The sequence below is a fragment of the Caretta caretta genome, chromosome 9, assembly GCF_965140235.1.
Source record: "Caretta caretta isolate rCarCar2 chromosome 9, rCarCar1.hap1, whole genome shotgun sequence".
Classification (NCBI taxonomy): domain Eukaryota; kingdom Metazoa; phylum Chordata; order Testudines; family Cheloniidae; genus Caretta; species Caretta caretta.
Genome location: NC_134214.1, coordinates 41,951,009 through 41,970,971, shown reverse-complemented (window position 1 = coordinate 41,970,971; position 19,963 = coordinate 41,951,009).

Genomic DNA, 19,963 nt, shown 5'->3' with positions numbered 1-19,963 from the left:
GGATGAAAGCTGGAGGCCTGTAGGTAGGAACAGTGGTCAGTAGGTTTCCAGTACAGGGTGGTGTTTATGTGACCATCGCTTATTAGCACCATAGTGTCCAGGAAGTGGATCTCTTATGTGGACTGGTCCAGGCTGAGGTTGATGGTGGGATGGAAATTGTTGAAATCATGGTGGAATTCCTCAAGGGCTTCTTTTCCATGGGTCCAGATGATGAAGATGTCATCAATGTAGCGTAAGTAGAGTAGGGTCATTAGGGGATGAGAGCGGAGGAAGCGTTGTTCTAAGTCAGCCATAAAAATGTTGGCATACTGTGGGGCCATGTGGGTACCCATAGTAGTGCTGCTGATTTGAAGGTATACATTGTCCCCAAATGTGAAATAGTTATGGGTGAGGACAAAGTCAAAGTTCAGCCATCAGGTTTGCCGTGACATTATCGGGGATACTGTTCCTGATAGCTTGTAGTCCATATTTGTGTGGAATGTTGGTGTAGGGGCTTCTACATCCATAGTGGCTAGGATGGTGTTTTCAGGAAGATCACTGATGGATTGTAGTTTCCTCAGGAAGTCAGTGGTGTCTTGAAGATAGCTGGGAGTGCTGGTAGTGTAGGGTCTGAGGAGGGAGTCTACATAGCCAGACAATCCTGCTGTCAGGGTGCCAATGCCTGAGATGATGGGGCATCCAGGATTTCCAGGTTTATGGATCTTGGGTAGCAGACAAAATACCCCAGGTTTCTCATAGCATGTAATGAGTTTCAATGTCTCAACACGTCCTCAGTTCCTACACACCTGATGTGTAATTTGTCATTCAGACACAGAAAAGCATAGTTAAAGTAGTTGCAATAATTAAGCCATGTATATGTTTTCTGTATCCCAAGTACACTTTTATTAGTTTTATAAGAATAGGTCATCAGCTATATATATTTACAGGCATAACATTCTGATCCTTATTAAACTAATATTAAATGCATATTCTACAAATCTATAGAATTTCACCCTCCAGGATGAAGTCAATGGCAAGACACAATTGACTTCACTGAATCCAGGATTTCAATCCTGGTTTTGTCTCAGAATTCTTTATTTCAAGCTGCCCCCAGATGTAAATCATTTTTACACCTTGAAAGCTCACAGCAAAAAACTGTCCTTTCTGCCTTAGAAAGCTGACTTTTCACAATTTATCGGAATCTGTTCTTTTGGTGATATCCCGTTGGCCCTGTATCAGACCAAAAGTGCTTTGGAATAAGAGGCCTAAGGCCCAGTTTCTTTATCAAAGGTTCACTCCAAGATTTAGCAATTTGTTCTTCAGCCTACTGTTGTTTGAAACAGGATAGAAGTTATGTTTTATTGACATGAGCAGCCATATGATTTGAAATACATAAGTAATGTTACCTGATTCACTAGGTCTTGAACATTATTACCCTGTATGAGATTACAAATGACAAGCATGATTATGTTTATGTTTACAACTGGTTGACATTTTTGACTTTCAACAATTGAAAAAACATGAACATTTTCGGTGTAAGCTATGTGAAAATGTCCCCTCAGCTTTTTATCCAGCTATAGAGGGTCATTAGGTTTTTCTAACTTTAAAATGTCAAATATTAGAATTTTGAAAAAAAGGGAGAAAGTTAAAAAAAGGTCACTAGCTCTGTAGAGTTTAACCTCAGGTACTCACAGGTAGTGACCCAATAGACTGTAACTCCTGAAACAGGACAGAAGAGAAGCAATCTCTTGGAGAACTGTGGGGTAGCCCACTTAGTGCTTTATAAAATCATAGCTAATGGATTTAATTGCACTAGGAAGGGAATATGTATCTAATGCAACATACATCACATAGCTGTTAAGTGGTTATATTACCTATACCAGGAAATGGAGTGCTTCATTCTGCAGTAGCAGAAGTTTATCGGTACATATCAAGGTTTATCATCAGTATAATGGGCCCAATTCTGCCCTCAGTGGGTACAGCTTTAATCCCAATTGACATCCAGGGTGCCACACTCAAGTAATGAAGAGGAGAATTGAGTCCATTATCTAAAATATATTCACTAACCTAGACCATTTGTATTGGGTAGATGCACTCACTAGTCAGTACCATCAAACCATTAACACATTATTATTTATTGTTTGTGTTATCTTAACACATAGGAGGCCGAGTCATAGACCTAATTGTTAAAAGGTGCAATATCTGCTCATTGACAAATCACCACTTGAATTAGCATGCATAAAGAAGAGAAAATGGGGAATATATACTGGGATTAGAAAAGAAGCTAGCTCTTTTATAGAATAAGTTTCATCTTCATGAAAAATATATTGCAATCAGTCTTCTTATTTCCAGGCTCTCTCAATAATTTTTCAGAAACAACTTGATGCCAATGAGGGAAATACAAAGTGAATCAAAATTGTTCTATTGTAAAGTATGTTTCATGAAACAAAATCATATATGTGGATGTTAAACCATGCTGTATTTGAGCTCCTTCCATGTCAGAGTAGAATTTCTCATGGAATGTTTCACAGTGATGCAGCCCAATAATAAATTAATTCTCTTATCCGATGAATTGTAGTACTGCTAGTGATTTATTAATTATCACATGGCTTATTTTTACATTTCTTATTAATCAAAGGTGGTCTGGAGTGAAATATCATTGCTGGTTTAACATAAGGAGACCAGACTACTACTGGGGAAAAACAAGTTCTTTCTTGTTAACAGACCACGTACCATAGTTTTATCCCCTTTTGCCTGGAATATTAAAATGTATTTTCAGGCCAAATCCCACCCTCCAACACTGCTTATTTCCCTATAGTTAATTAGCTCTTTAATCAGTTCCTTCTACTTCTCAGAGCACTGGTAATTGAACCGGACTTCACACAGTAAATCATTGATAGAGATAAAAGAAATACTGTACTAAGGTCATTAAGAAATATTTATAGTTTACAGATCTGGCATGTGAATGTGGAACATTTTCAGACACAAGCCACTCTAAAGGCTGGACACTTAGAATATTTCAGTCTTTCCTGAGATTGCCATTCATAGCTGAAGAAACTGAAAATATACTCAATTTTGTCTGAAATTCCCTGTGTTGGATTATTATGGTGCTTCCCATTGCAATGAAGAGGGTTAAGTGCTCACTAGGACCAGATCTTGCAGCCTGCTCTCAGTTCATCTCTTTCTTTAAAGTCAATGAAAAATTTGCCTGAACGAGGTCTACAGGATTGGGTCTATACTGCAGGTTTTTAAGATTTACATGAGCACTCAGTGTTGGCCTAACTCTGCTCCCACTGAAGTCGGTCACAGTCAACAGAAATTGACTTCAGTGGGGGCAGAGTTAGGCCAACATGGAATGCTTTTGAAAATCCCACCATCAAAGTTTAATGTTGCCTTGATATATTAGGGGAACACACAATAAAATAAAGGCTGAGGCATCACAATGTGCTTTGTTCATTTATTAGACAAGGGTGCTTTAAGGTTTCAGATTTTGTAATACTCCATTGTATACTAGTATATTTTCAGTAGAATAGTTTGTGTAGCAAAGTCTCAGTAATTGTATTAAATTGTACTTTGGTATCAAATCTTTGCTCAGAAGGAGGGGGAGCCATCACTTTTTGGTGGGTATGTAAACTAACCTATCAATTATCATGGTTCAGCTGTACTTAATTGTCCTATGCCTGATGCAATATAAGACATAATGGGACTGTTTCTAAGTGGAAGTTATTTGCTCTTGATCCATGTATTATAAATATTTCAGAACATTTAGACAACAAAATACACAGATCGAACAAACTAGAGGGGTCAAAGGGGGATAGTAATTATTACTGTATTCAACTCTTCAGGATGTTACAAGGCTTCATGTTGTAACATAACATATCTATGCCTCAGTTTCCCTTTTTTAGGGTATGTCTACACTACGAAATTAAGTCGAATTTATAGAAGTCGGTTTTTTAGAAATCGGTTTTATATATTCGAGTGTGTGTGTCCCCACAGAAAATGCTCTAAAGTGCATTAAGTGCATTAACTCGGCGGAGCGCTTCCACAGTACTGAGGCAAGCGTCGACTTCCGGAGCATTGCACTGTGGGTAGCTATTCCACAGTTCCCGCAGTCTCCGCTGCCCATTGGAATTCTGGGTTGAGATCCCAATGCCTGATGGGGCTAAAACATTGTCGCGGGTGGTTCTGGGTACATATCGTCAGCCCCCCGTTCCCTCCCTCCTCCCCCCCCGTGAAAGCAAGGGCAGACAATCATTTCGCGCCTTTTTTCCTGAGTTACCTGTGCAGACGCCATACCACTGCAAGCATGGAGCCCGCTCAGCTCACTTTGGCAATTAGGAGCACATTAACCACCACACGCATTATTCAGCAGTATATGCAGCACCAGAACATGGCAAAGCGATACCGGGCGAGGAGGCGACGTCAGCGCGGTCCCGTGAGTGATCAGGACATGGACACAGATTTCTCTGAAAGCATGGGCCCTGACAATGCATGCATCATGGTGCTAATGGGGCAGGTTCATGCTGTGGAAGGCCGATTCTGGGCTCGGGAAACAAGCACAGACTGGTGGGACCGCATAGTGTTGCAGGTCTGGGACGATTCCCAGTGGCTGCGAAACTTTCGCATGCGTAGGGGCACTTTCATGGAACTTTGTGACTTGCTTTCCCCTGCCCTGAAGCGCATGAATACCAAGATGAGAGCAGCCCTCACAGTTGAGAAGCGAGTGGCGATAGCCCTGTGGAAGCTTGCAACGCCAGACAGCTACCGGTCAGTTGGGAATCAATTTGGAGTGGGCAAATCTACTGTGGGGGCTGCTGTGATGCAAGTAGCCCACGCAATCAAAGATCTCCTGATATCAAGGGTAGTGACCCTGGGAAATGTGCAGGTCATAGTGGATGGCTTTGCTGCAATGGGATTCCCTAACTGTGGTGGGGCTATAGATGGAACCCATATCCCTATCTTGGCACCGGAGCACCAAGCCGCCGAGTACATAAACCGCAAGGGGTACTTTTCGATAGTGCTGCAAGCTCTGGTGGATCACAAGGGACGTTTCACCAACATCAACGTGGGATGGCCGGGAAAGGTGCATGATGCTCGCATCTTCAGGAACTCTGGTCTGTTTCAAAAGCTGCAGGAAGGGACTTTATTCCCAGACCAGAAAATAACTGTTGGGGATGTTGAAATGCCTATATGTATCCTTGGGGACCCAGCCTACCCCTTAATGCCATGGCTCATGAAGCCATACACAGGCAGCCTAGACAGTGGTCAGGAGCTGTTCAACTACAGGCTGAGCAAGTGCAGAATGGTGGTAGAATGTGCATTGGGACGTTTAAAGGCGCGCTGGCGCAGTTTACTGACTCGCTTAGACCTCAGCGAAACCAATATTCCCACTGTTATTACTGCTTGCTGTGTGCTCCACAATATCTGTGAGAGTAAGGGGGAGACGTTTATGGCGGGGTGGGAGGTTGAGGCAAATCGCCTAGCTGCTGGTTACGCGCAGCCAGACACCAGGGCAGTTAGAAGAGCACAGGAGGGTGCGGTACGCATCAGAGAAGCTTTGAAAACCAGTTTCATGACTGGCCAGGCTACGGTGTGAAAGTTCTGTTTGTTTCTCCTTGATGAACCCCCCCGCCCCTTGGTTCACTCTACTTCCCTGTAAGCTAACCACCCTCCCCTCCTCCCTTTAATCATTGCTTGCAGAGCCAATAAAGTCATTGCTGCTTCACAGTCATGCATTCGTTATTCATTCATCACACAAATAGGGGGATGACTACCAAGGTAGCCCAGGAGGGGTGGTGGAGGAGGGAAGGAAAATGCCACACAGCACTTTAAGCACAGCACTTTAAAAGTTTACAACTTTAAAATTTATTGAATGACAGCCTTCTTTTTTTTGGGCAATCCTCTGTGGTGGAGTGGCTGGTTGGCCGGAGGCCCCCCCACCGCGTTCTTGGGCGTCTGGGTGTGGAGGCTATGGAACTTGGGGAGGAGGGCGGTTGGTTACAGAGGGGCTGCAGTGGCAGTCTGTGCTCCAGCTGCCTTTGCTGCAGCTCAACCATACACTGGAGCATACTGGTTTGGTCCTGCAGCAGCCTCAGCATTGAATCCTGCCTCCTCTCATCACGCTGCGCCACCTTTGAGCTTCAGCCCTGTCTTCAGCCCGCCACTTACTCTCTTCAGCCCGCCACTTACTCTCTTCAGCCCTCCACCTCTCCTCCCGGTCATTTTGTGCTTTCCTGCACTCTGACATTATTTGCCTCCACGCATTCGTCTGTGCTCTGTCAGTGTGGGAGGACAGCATGAGCTCGGAGAACATTTCATCGCGAGTGCGTTTTTTTTTCTTTCTAAGCTTCACTAGCCTCTGGGAAGGAGAAGATCCTGTGATCATTGAAACACATGCAGCTGGTGGAGAAAAAAAAAGGGACAGCGGTATTTAAAAAGACACATTTTATAAAACAGTGGCTACACTCTTTCAGGGTAAACCTTGCTGTTAACATTACATACATAGCACATGTGCTTTCGTTACAAGGTCGCATTTCGCCTCCTCCCACCGCGTGAACGGACTTTGGTTGAATGCCAGCAAACATACACTGCAATGCTTTGTTCTACAGTGATTCCCGAGTACGTGTTACTGGCCTGGAGTGGTAAAGTGTCCTACCATGAAGGACGAAATAAGGCTGCCCTCCCCAGAAACCTTTTGCAAAGGCAGAACCGCAAATGCCAGGGCAAAGTAATCCTTTCACATGCTTGCTTTTAAACCATGTATAGCATTTTAAAAGGTACACTCACCAGAGGTCCCTTCTCCGCCTGCTGAGTCCAGGAGGCAGCCTTGGGTGGGTTCGGGGGGTACTGGCTCCAGGTCTAGGGTGAGAAACAGTTCCTGGCTGTCGGGAAAACCGGTTTCTCCGCTTGCTTGCTGTGAGCTATCTACAACCTCCTCATCATCATCTTCTTCATCCCCAAAACCTACTTCCGTATTGCCTCCATCTCCATTGAAGGAGTCAAACAATACGGCTGGGGTAGTGGTGGCTGAACCCCCTAAAATGGCATGCAGCTCATCATAGAAGCGGCATGTTTGGGGCTCTGACCCAGAGCGGCTGTTCGCCTCTCTGGTTTTCTGGTAGGCTTGCCTCAGCTCCTTCAGTTTCACGCGGCACTGCTTCGGGTCCCTGTTATGGCCTCTGTCCTTCATGCCCTGGGAGATTTTGACAAAGGTTTTGGCATTTCGAAAACTGGAACGGAGTTCTGATAGCACGGATTCCTCTCCCCAAACAGCGATCAGATCCCGTACCTCCCGTTCGGTCCATGCTGGAGCTCTTTTGCGATTCTGGGACTCCATCATGGTCACCTGTGCTGATGAGCTCTGCATGGTCACCTGCAGCTTGCCACGCTGGCCAAACAGGAAATGAGATACAAAAGTTTGCGGTTCTTTTCCTGTCTACCTGGCCAGTGCATCTGAGTTGAGAGTGCTGTCCAGAGCGGTCATAATGGAGCACTCTGGGATAGCTCCCGGAGGCCAATACCATCGAATTGTGTCCACAGTACCCCAAATTCGAGCCGGCAATGTCGATTTAAGCGCTAATCCACTTGTCAGGGGTGGAGTAAGGAAATCGATTTTAAGAGCCCTTTAAGTCGAAATAAAGGGCTTCATTGTGTGGACGGGTGCAGGTTTAAATCGATTTAACACTGCTAAATTCGACCTAAAGTCCTAGTGTAGACCAGGGCTAAGATATGAAGATTGCTACTTACCATCCTTTGTAAACACTAAGATCTATAGAAGACAAGCACTCCATAAGAGCTAAGTACAATTATTACCACAAAGTAGTATTGTGGGAATTCATTTCACGTCAGTTCCTCCATTGCACTTGGAGGATTAAAGATTTTAACAACCAAGGGGTACCTGAAGAGCTACATTTCAGCAGCTGAATGACTGTGAGCCAGACTAGTTTTAGGATAAATTCTGCTCTCATTCAGAACCGTTCCATTGACATCAATGGGTTTGGGATCAGGCTCTTATTCTCTCAGGGAAAGATGACAAGTGAGCAGCATTAGAGAATTTAAGAGGATATTAAGACCCAGAAAGGAGAAGGGTTAAACTTTTCTAGTGACAGTGTGTGTATCCCTGTCAGATCCTTGTCTACTCTCTGTAGTTACCCTGTTGTATGGATTCTGGGAAGGTGGTTGGATAACCCTGTCCCCTTGCAGTATTAAGCAGTATCCCAACCCATATGAAACATACCAGGTCTAGTGCAACTACTTGGACATCAGTTTCAGTTTCACTATGAATACTCGTACTTAGCTTTATATGTGCAGTAGTGCTAGTAAAGCTTGAGTGTCTGAATGGTTATGGAAAGCCAGTGCAGAAGAGGAACTGGCATGACTTGCAAATTAATTTTTACATTCCAATGAATAACTACTGGAAAATGTGATATTTCACTTCCTGTATCATTTCATCTTGTGTAAATGGGAGCCAGGCCATTTTGTATCTGTGAAACCTGTCTATGGAATTCTCTGCCAAATAAAGTTTGTGATGCCCAGTCAAACACTTTATTTAAGGCAAGGCTGTGGATTTTAACTCCTTCCCCAGGCTGCTAATGTTATTGTTTAGTTTGTACAGTGCCCTGTGGTACTGTTGTGAAGGACACAATGTAACGATAAGTTGTTGCTGACTGCGTCTTCTTGGTTATTTAGGAGATGCGAAAAGAAATTAATTAAAAACTGATTTTCAAATGTGACATTGCTAGCGCACAGGCATTTAGGCACTAATTAACCTAAACATGCTTGTTTGATTTCTTAGGCAGTGACTTTGGGAATTAAGGACTCAGTTCAAAATAGCCATTACTAAATAACTGTGTTCATGATTAAAACATAAGGTTATTGGAGAAAGCTTAGCTAAAAAGTAGACAAGTTGAATAGATACTAGTTGTTGTTTTATTTTTAAATCATGGCTATGTCCCATTATGCATTGGGGATTTAGATGACAAAGACAATGTTTCTTCTCTGTCAGGAGAGTAAGTTAGTGGTTAAAGCACAGGATTACCAGTCACCAGATTTACACTCTACTACCATCTTTACCATTGAATCAGTACATGAGTCTGAGTAAGTCACTTGGCCCTTTGCATTGCCATCTGAAAAATGGAGGTTCTATGGTAACATTTACCTACTGTACCTTGTGTGTGCGCGGGGATTTGAACAACATCCACTAAAGGTCACTAACACTAGGTAACTTCGCTAACAAGGTCAGCTCCCAGACTGCTGCGCTGGGCATCACAGCATGGGGAGTAGATGGCCAGCCCTCAGTGGAGAAAGAGGTGGTTAGGGACTATTTAGAAAAGCTGGACGTGCACAAGTCCATGGGGCCGGACAAGTTGCATCCGAGAGTGCTAAAGGAATTGGCGGCTGTGATTGCAGAGCCATTGGCCATTATCTTTGAAAACTCGTGGCGAACGGGGGAAGTCCCAGATGACTGGAAAAAGGCTAATGTAGTGCCAATCTTTAAAAAAGGGAAGAAGGAGGATCCTGGGAACTACAGGCCAGTCAGCCTCACCTCAGTCCCCTGAAAAATCATGGAGCAGGTCCTCAAAGAATCAATCCTGAAGCACTTACATGAGAGGAAAGTGATCAGGAACAGTCAGCATGGATTCACCAAGGGAAGGTCATGCCTGACTAATCTAATCGCCTTCTATGATGATATTACTGGTTCTGTGGATGAAGGGAAAGCAGTGGATGTATTGTTTCTTGACTTTAGCAAAGCTTTTGACACTGTCTCCCACAGTATTCTTGTCAGCAAGTTAAAGAAGTATGGGCTGGATGAATGCACTATAAGGTGGGTAGAAAGTTGGCTAGATTGTCGGGCTCAATGGGTAGTGATCAATGGCTCCATGTCTAGTTGGCAGCCGGTGTCAAGTGGAGTGCCCCAGGGGTCGGTCCTGGGGCTGGTTTTGTTCAATATCTTCATAAATGATCTGGAGGATGGTGTGGATTGCACTCTCAGCAAATTTGCGGATGATACTAAACTAGGAGGAGTGGTAGATACGCTGGAGGGCAGGGATAGGATACAGAGGGACCTAGACAAATTGGAGGATTGGGCCAAAAGAAATCTGATGAGGTTCAATAAGGATAAGTGCAGGGTCCTGCACTTAGGATGGAAAAACCCAATGCACCGCTACAGACTAGGGACCGAATGGCTAGGCAGCAGTTCTGCGGAAAAGGACCTAGGGGTGACAGTGGACGAGAAGCTGGATATGAGTCAGCAGTGTGCCCTTGTTGCTAAGAAGGCCAATGGCATTTTGGGATGTATAAGTAGGGGCATAGTGAGCAGATCGAGGGATGTGATCGTTCCCCTCTATTCGACATTGGTGAGGCCTCATCTGGAGTACTGTGTCCAGTTTTGGGCCCCACACTACAAGAAGGATGTGGATAAATTGGAGAGAGTCCAGCGAAGGGCAACAAAAATGATTAGGGGTCTGGAACACATGACTTATGAGGAGAGGCTGAGGGAACTGGGATTGTTTAGTCTGCAGAAGAGAAGAATGAGGGGGGATTTGATAGCTGCTTTCAACTACCTGAGAGGTGGTTCCAGAGAGGATGGTTCTAGACTATTCTCAGTGGTAGAAGAGGACAGGACAAGGAGTAATTGTCTCAAGTTGCAGTGGGGGAGGTTTAGATTGGATATTAGGAAAAACTTTTTCACTAGGAGGGTGGTGAAACACTGGAATGCGTTACCTAGGGAGGTGGTAGAATCTCCTTCCTTAGAAGTTTTTATGGTCAGGCTTGACAAAGCCCTGGCTAGGATGATTTAATTGGGGATTGGTCCTGCTTTGAGCAGGGGGTTGGACTAGATGACCTCCTGAGGTCCCTTCCAACCCTGATATTCTATGATTCTAAAGCACTCAGAGCCTCCTGCAAATTATCTTATTAAAGTACTAGGCCCTGATTCAGCAAGCCATCTCTGTTCAGCAAAGCACCTGAGCATTTGCCAGATACCTTGTTGAATTGGAGTCTTATTGCAAAAATGTAAGGACAGATCTAAAGAGATCCAAAAGAATTGCCTTTATGTGCCCTGCCCTGTGTGGTCCATGCTAAGTTCTATTTTTCTAACCATTCTTATCACTAACAGTTTTAAATAGCACCTATCGGTATTTATACCCTAAAATTTCAGACAGGCGCATCTTTCAGATCACAGCTGATAGTTACATAAAAATTCTGAAATCCTCCCCCCCAACCACTAATCACATGATACTTAATCTAAACCAAAGGCAAACTGTTTAGCTATGAATATATTTTCCTAGCCAGTGCTCTAGATGTAATAATGGTTTTCAGAATGTGTGGGTCTGGCTCACTTCAAGCGGTTTTGCTCCTTCCTTGACTCCAGCTGCAAACTGCTAAACACATACTTTTTTAGGTCATTATGGCCTAATGTCTGTGGCATTACATTATTTCAGTGACATATCTTTGAACATACCGTAATTCCAAAAACTGCAGGTCATCTTTTAACTAACTAGAAAGCAGGATTTTATATTAACTCCATCCTTTGCCTGTCTTTATTTTTTTTAAAAAAGAGTGCTATGGAACTTCCCTTTCCCATTATTTTACATCCCTTCTTGGTAATGAGTCTTTTAAATTTGCCCTATTTGGGAAAACCATTGTTAGTGACAAAAAATGCACCACCACTGAGAACATCTTCCATCCCAATAAATGCCGGCATAGAGCCAGCAACAGAGAATAGCTCAAACACAACATGCATAACCAGAGATTCCTAAAAATGGAAACATTGCCAAAGATGACTTTTTTTTAAGTCACAGGCCAAGAGAGGATGACAGTTTGTCTTTGAACTGGTAATTTTTATGTTACTTTTCAAAAATTAAAAAGGAAGGATTTCAACTTGTATTTTAACTCTTGACTTGACATAGTGAACAATTAAAGCATACATAGGGCATAGTGAGCCAATGCACTACCTTACCCAAAGAGCTATTAAATCTTGATTAGCTAAAAAGTGAAGTGAATTTGGTGGCCTCTATTTAAGAGGAGTACCATCTGGAATAGCAAAATAATTGAGAGTCAGGAATGAGGTGTATTGGCTGAACTCTGTGGTGATAGCTGCCTAATGGATAGTGTACGCAACTGGGACTCAGAAGACCTGGGTTATAGTCCCAGCTCAGCCAATGGCCTGCTGTGTGACCTTCAGTAAACCATTTCATCGGTCTCAGTTTCCCCATCAGTAAAATGGGGCTATGATAGTGACCTCTTTTGTAAAGCACTTTGAGATCTATTGATGAACGGTACAATATCAGGCATAGGTATTATCATCACCCGGGCCTTTCATTTACAGATACACTACAATCAACAAACTCAAAAGTGAAAATCTACTATAACCTGATGCCCATTGTTGAGGGTCCTTAGTGGAAGGTTTGTGATTTTCCATTATTAGGACATTAGGGAGCCAGGCACATTGCATCACAGCCTGTTAAAACATGACTGTTCTAAACCTGATCATTCCCGTTCAACTCCGATTGTTCAAATGCACAATGTCTGAGTGAGGTCTAACCCTAATGCTCAGCACAAGTTCGGTAAGAATTGGCTCTTATGGACTGTCATTCTCTTCTGTTGCAAAGTTCCCAGATTTCACAGTAATTTAGGGGCAGAATGTGACTAAGTGAGACTATACTTGTACAAGTGATTGCTCACCAATGGGCATATGGCACACAATCTGGCCCTTACGCAGTAGAATCCTTTCAGTGTGCTTACTTTTTAGAAGTGAATGTGTGTAAATTGCTCCATTTGGGCAGCTTCACCCCTATGAAAATCTTTCAGGCATTTCCCCACCACAGCTTGTTTATCAGTTGAGATCTCCTGAGACACACACCATCTCCTGGACAGAAACCACACTAGTATTTTGTACACACAAAGTATGTAATATTCTGTAAACATTTTAGCTACATGGTATGTAAATGAAGGATAATGGGCATTGTTCCATTGTGAGATCTGGAGGGAAAATGCCTAGAAAGAAATGAACACTTTCCTTATTCCATAACCTGCTTTTGACACTGAAAACAGGAGTAGCAGGACAAATACAAACAAGAGTGCAGTGATTTTCTTTCTAAAGGAACAAAGTATAGATGTAATATGGAAAGTTGCATGAAATGGGCAAGATTGTCAGAGCCCCCGCAACCCAGGCACATTCAGACTGAAACTCCATTTGGGGAGAGAAAGGGCTACTTGCCATAGACTCCTCTGTGAGCAAGAGGGCAGGGAAGGGCAGTTCTGACACCCTGCCTGGCCACTCATCAGCCAGCCACATGAGGGAAGTAAGCTGCTCCATGAAATGGTGTGCAGTGACTTCCTCCCTACCCATAAGAAGGGGGGAGCATGGGAGGAGTTGCAACTCATTATCTGGGCTGCTCGTGGGACAAACTAGCTAGACTTCATCCCTTAATCTAGCCCTATGAGAATCAGGTTTAGGCTAAGAGGAAGCCAGATTGCTCCCTCAAAGAGAGACAAATGAGGGAGGGAGAGAGGTTGTGGGGAGGAAATTTGTGAAAGTTTTCCTCGATCATTCTCTAAGGGGCAAGTACTCCTCTCTGCCCCTAATAAACTAGCAATGGGGTTGCCTTCAAAACTTGAGAGTTCCCAAGATCTGCGTTGATCTCAGGACACCTGTTGGAGGCAAGCACTCTGTGGGCACTGGGGACACCTCTCCTCCATGAAGAGGTGGGGAGCTACATGTCAAAGTGCCAGCTTTCCAGTCAATTTTTGAAGCAGCAGTGCTTTCTAAGACTCTCATGTGTTCAAAGACACTGCCTTCCTCACCCACCAACTTCTCATTCCTTCTGCCAAGCTCCATGAAGCTGGTTATTATAGCATTTCTAGCTACAAGGAACTGAAAAATCTAGCCAGAAAGCCTGTTTCCTGCAGACTCAAGAGCTTCAGATAGGCAAGCAAGTTTTGGATGTATACCCAAATTAAACCCAAACATCTTGATATTCCCCATTCACTAAATCCAAACATATCTGATACGCTTAAACTCACATTGTATCCTGTCAGACAGAAAACAGCAATTTGCTGCTCCATATAATCCAACAATTTATGTTGGATGATTAATCGGAATATTGCTCATCCAAAAAAAAATCACATTTTCATTTACATTTCAAGACTATAAGGACCTGATTCAGAGCCCAATGAAGTCGATGGGAGTTCTTACAATGACTACAATGGACTTTAGACTGGCTCCAAAGGATTTTCCTGTAGTGATATGTTCATCCACTGAAGCCTGAGCCTACCATTCATTTGTTCACACTACTGCTTCCAAAACTGATGAGTTAAAACTTACTCTCAAGGCCAGATATCAATAGGTAAACTGAATAATGAGATTTGTTTTCCTTACATTGGTTTTGACCTTTAGTTGAGCCTATAGTTATATACCCATTATAAACAATGCAATTCTTTTTCCTTCTGCCATTATCAGTAAAGCATTGCTCCAGTGTACGTCACTTCATATCCTTCAAAGATCAAACACAAGCTTTACTCTGACATTTATCTAAAGGGACTCTTTGCAAGGTCCAAAATCTAATAAGGTTTTCCTATGTGCCAATATGCTCGCATGGGATTTTCATGCTAGAGTCTTGCAAAGATTCTGCTTCCAAACCAAGGGCCTAAGCCTGCCCCACTGAAGTCAATGGTACTTTTACCATAGACTCCAACAGGAGCCAAATTGAGTCCCAAATCCCTTGTAAAGCATTGTGGGGATTTATAGTGCTATAGAAGCTAACATGAATAATCAAAGGCCTTGCTGCTGTACACTACACCATTATAGTAAATCATTTTTGGTTTACTTTTGGTTTCACTTATCCTAAATTTCCTAATCAGAACTGAAATTGTGCACATAAATATTTTTTCTAAATTTCCAATCTGGGGCGGGAAAGAGAAAGAAAGAAACACACTGCAGAATAGTCACTAGTCTGTGTTTAGGGCACTCACCTAGAATGAGGGAGACCCAGTTCAAGCCCCAGCTCTGCATCAGGCAGAACAAGGACTTGAGCAGGGGTGTTTTACATCCCAGCTGAGAACCCCAACCACCAGGCTATTGATTATTCAGAGGCCGGGTGGGGAGGGAATGGGGGACAGGGGGTGGTGGTGGTGAAATCTTTCTTGCTCTCTCATTTTCTTTTTGCAAAAAAAAAGCAAGAAAAGGGTCTCATTTTTTTTCCTATATTGGAATGAAAATAAATTTTGAACCTCAAAATTTCTCATGAAACCAAATTACTGTTTTCTGACCAGCCCAAGTCAGCTCATACCTGCTCCAGACATCTTCATACCATACTATGTTGTGCATTCCTTCTTGTTTTTGATAAATTCAAACCAAACTCGGGCTGATGCCAAAAGTGATTGTGGAACTAACAATATCCAGGCCAATTTTTGTAAAACAAACCTAAATTGCATTTTGACATTATTTACCAAACATACACAATAATTTGCCTTCGCCCGCTCCAGCCCTCCTCCCCCAGCAATAATTTGTCCTACTTCTCAACTGAAATTGAAATCTAGCCAATGACTAGTTATTCTTGTATTACAATAATACTACAATGGCAAAATATTAACTATAAGATGTTATTTACATCTCTTATTGGCTCAGAAATGAGCCTTTCAGTTGCATTATTCGCCATTAATCAATACCTAAGATTGAAGTTAGTTCTCCAGCTTCATAGGTAGTATGTTACAAATCTATTTTGCAATCATTCTATCAATTGCCAGTTATATGAACTAATTGAGATTAAACTATTTCTAAACTGCTCCTGTGCTATCCAACATTTCAATTGATTCTAGAGTTCCATTATAGGAATGTGTATAAAATACCCCAAACCATGGGCTTTAATCAAAACATCTCCCTTTTTAATTGGTCACAGTTATATACTGCATACTGTAGATCCTGATTATATATAAAAATTTAACTGGTTTGCACAGCTTTTCATCAGGGAAATAAAGTCAATTGCATGCACTGCAAGTATTTAAAAGATAATTCATAATCCTACAGAAAAACAAGCTCATCTAGAATTATTGCGCTATTTTTGTCCTTACCATTCTTAGTACACTATATAGTGTATCTACAGCTGGGCAAGTAAAGGGAAAAATTCTTCTTGAATTTTGCAAAGGTCTTTTAATCACAAAATTATTCATCCATCTTTATAAAGTGGGCAATTAATGAAAACAATAGTTAATGAAATTTCTAAAAGATTATGAAGTTTGTTGAATAATTTATTCAACAAATAATATTAAAACTTTCTGTGAATGCAAACTTTCACGGTTATCATAGATTCAATGTAGCAAAGCTGGTTGTTAACAGAATCATTACATCAGGATTCTCATCTCTTTAACACTCTAAGGGCCAGATTTTCAAGTGCTCAGCACCTATAAATGGGAGATTTTTCAAAAGTGCTCACCATCCAGCAGGTCCCATTGTGACACATTGCACTGAGAAGTTTTGAAATTCTGGCCAATAATGTTGGTGCTCAAAGAGAAGCTCAAGTCTTTTGTAAGAGAGTTCAGCACCTGCAATTTGGGCCAGATTTCAAATCTGGCCCTTGATTTCACAGGAAGCTAAAATCTGCCCTAAAGACCTAATTCAATGCCCACTGAAGGCATTGGAAAGGCTCCTAACTTTCTCTGTTCAAAGTAAGTGATTTTACAACAGTCTTGTCTACACTATAATTTTTTTGCTCCCACCATTGTTACCACTAGTGTTGCTCCCTCAGTGCTAGCAATATGTTTCAAATTCAATATGTGATAGGGAAAATAGATCACCACTCTGATGAAAAATGAAAGGGGGAAAAAACACATCCACAAGGCATGTAGGTTCTAATGTACCACACTATGTGTTTGATCAGTTGATTCAGAGTAGTCCAAGTTAACTAATAAATCCTATTTCAATAAGGGTGCTAAGGTCATGATCCAAAATACTACAGTAACAATGATGAAAGTTGTGATGTATTGGATTATTACCATAGAATATTGTGTATGATTTCTATTTTTAAAAGGGAAATAAATAAATAGGAAAGTTGTGATCATTTCTCTGCAACACATGGAATGCAGGGCAAAATAATCAATGTTTGGCAAACACTCTGGGGTTATCTTTTTGAGTTTCTAATAATTATGAAATAATGAAGAGCTAATAAAATGTCTTAATAGAAGTGAATATCTTTAAAATATTCAATATTTAAACAAGGGCAGTGCTAAACATGAAGACAGAAAAATAATGAAAATATTAAAGCACATAAGCCATGTAAGATTGTGATCTCATTGGATATTAAAAAACCAAGCAGGACTGGATCTAAGGTCAGTACCTGGTTGAGAGATTCAAGTACTACAGAAAGTTATGTAAATCAGTAGTTGCTACTCTTCCCTATGAATTAGCATGAAACAATGCCTCAGCATGATGTTAGCAGGCATGGAACTACAGGAGTTAATTCAAGGAAGTCCTATGGCCTGTGTTATGCATGAGGTCAGACTAGAAGATCACAGTGGTCCCTCTGCTTTATAATCTATGACCGCACATCAGTAGTGGCAAAAGTGATCTCTACGTAGAGTTTATAAATTAGGCATCCGATCTGCAACAAACCCTTTGTTGGTAGATATTTGTACAGAGCTCATTGCAGAATCACAGCCTTACTTTGTAATACATGAACATCACTTTAGCTTCTTTGGATGAATATTGTTACATAAATGAAAAAAATATTGCTATTAGTTTACAAACAGTCACTGTAATAACCAATATATATTTACTATGTTTGGGTCTGAGCCGAAGCCCAGTGAACCCAGTAGGAGTCTTGCCAGTCACTTTAATGGGCATTACCATCAGGCACTTTATTTTCAGCTAAAGATAAAGATAATCTGGCCATTAGAATTGGAGTCAAAAATACCCACCCCAAACTTTTTCCAAACGCTATTGGGCTGTGAGGATGTGTGTGTGGTCCTCAGTGGCGGCATGGGATTGTACTGGGTTGAAGTTATTCTGATCAACATCTATTGCTATGCAGCACTATCATGAGTCAGCTAATGAAAGAGATATGGAGATGAAGAGAAGACTGGGACAGTAGCAAGAAGAGAATGCTTCTTACAGGCCAAGTCCTGCTCACCGTATTCACCTGAGTAGTTCCATTGTGTGGGAGAAGATAGAGGGAGAAGGCTGTTACTAATAACAAAAACAACAGGTAGTCTCAGTGCTTCATCCAAGATCATTACTCTCACTTTGTGACAAGGTGATGAATTCTGGAGGTGGCCAAAACATTGTTCATTGCTTTCCCTTTCTTCTAGTCTCTTAGTTAGTAAATACTACCCTAAGTACCTCTTTGAACTTCCTACTGCTGGAGTGACATTGAAAAAGCTAAGTAGCCATTGACTTAGTTCAATTGCATCACATTTTTGTTGATGCTAGTAACAGAGGTTAATGCTATGTTGCTCTTGTTCTTCACAAAAAGTTTGTTAGCAACACCCGACAGTGACTGCAAATAGTTTGACAAATTTACGTGAATCTCTCTGAGGAGGTTGAAGTTGGTTCCATACATTTTTGCTAAATTGTCTGTGTAATTTTATGACTTTTTTGATAATCATATTTCACATCCTATAAATGTCCACTGACAATGGTGACAATAAAAGAGTTATTAGACGCTTAAAGGCCCATGCGCTGCTTCTATTATTGTTCATTACAGCATCCACAAGTGTTCTCTATGTTGTGAACTGCCTAGAAAGAGGTGCCCCTGCCTTAAACAATCTCTCAGATTTGGACAAGAACTGAGTGAGAGCAACAAGCAGTGGGGAATGAATGGAGGATTGGAATACAAAAGGTACAAAAGTTAAGTACTATACTAGCTTAGCTATGTCATGCGCATATCTTGAACTTTGACAGATGTGCAAGACTAGACTATAAATAACCAGTATTTATATACACAACACACACATCCTTTCATCAAGAAGAAGGTACACAATTTTAAGAAAACACATGTTTTCAAAATATAGGAGCCTAAGTTGTGATTTAGGCTCCTAAATATGTAGGCTGGTTCTTAAAAGTGCAGAGCACATCCAGCAGCTCCCATTTAAGACAGCTGGATGAGCTCGGTACTTTTGAAAATCAGCCCACTTATTCAGAATCCTAAATCAGGACTTGGGCTCCCTGTTTTTCAAAAATCTTGGCCAATAGATGTTCATAGCACTATTGCACTTTAATTTGAAGCAAATATTTATTCTTTATCAATGGAAAAAATCCATTGCCCATGAAACAGTATCTGTGTTTCACTCAAGAAGCAATCTGGGTTCATGGACAGTGTTTAATTTGGTATGATACATAGCAGACTAATATTAACTTTTCTTTGTGAACAAGAGTGTGTCTATACTTACCACAACAGAGCAGGGATCAGATGACATCATCTTCGCGTACACTGGGATATGCAACTTGTAAGCAAGAGGACCTTTGAAGAGTTACTTTCACTTGACATTCCTGAGATACAGGGCCTGAAGATTCAACACCCATTAAAACCAATTTGGAAAGATTGCTATAGACTTCAATGGCTCTGAATTGGGTCATAATGTGTATCCTTTTGTGACACAGTATATACGAACTCTAAGCCCTGGTCTACACTAGGACTTTAGGTCGAATTTAGCAGCGTTAAATCGATGTAAACCTGCACCCGTCCACACAATGAAGCCCTTTATTTCGACTTAAAGGGCTCTTAAAATCGATTTCCTTACTCCACCCCTGACAAGTGGATTAGCGCTTAAATCAACGTTGCCGGCTCGAATTTGGGGTACTGTGGACACAATTCGATGGTATTGGCCTCCGGGAGCTATCCCAGAGTGCTCCATTATGACCGCTCTGGACAGCACTCTCAACTCAGATGCACTGGCCAGGTAGACAGGAAAAGAACCGTGAACTTTTGAATCTCATTTCCTGTTTGGCCAGCGTGGCAAGCTGCAGGTGACCATGCAGAGCTCATCAGCA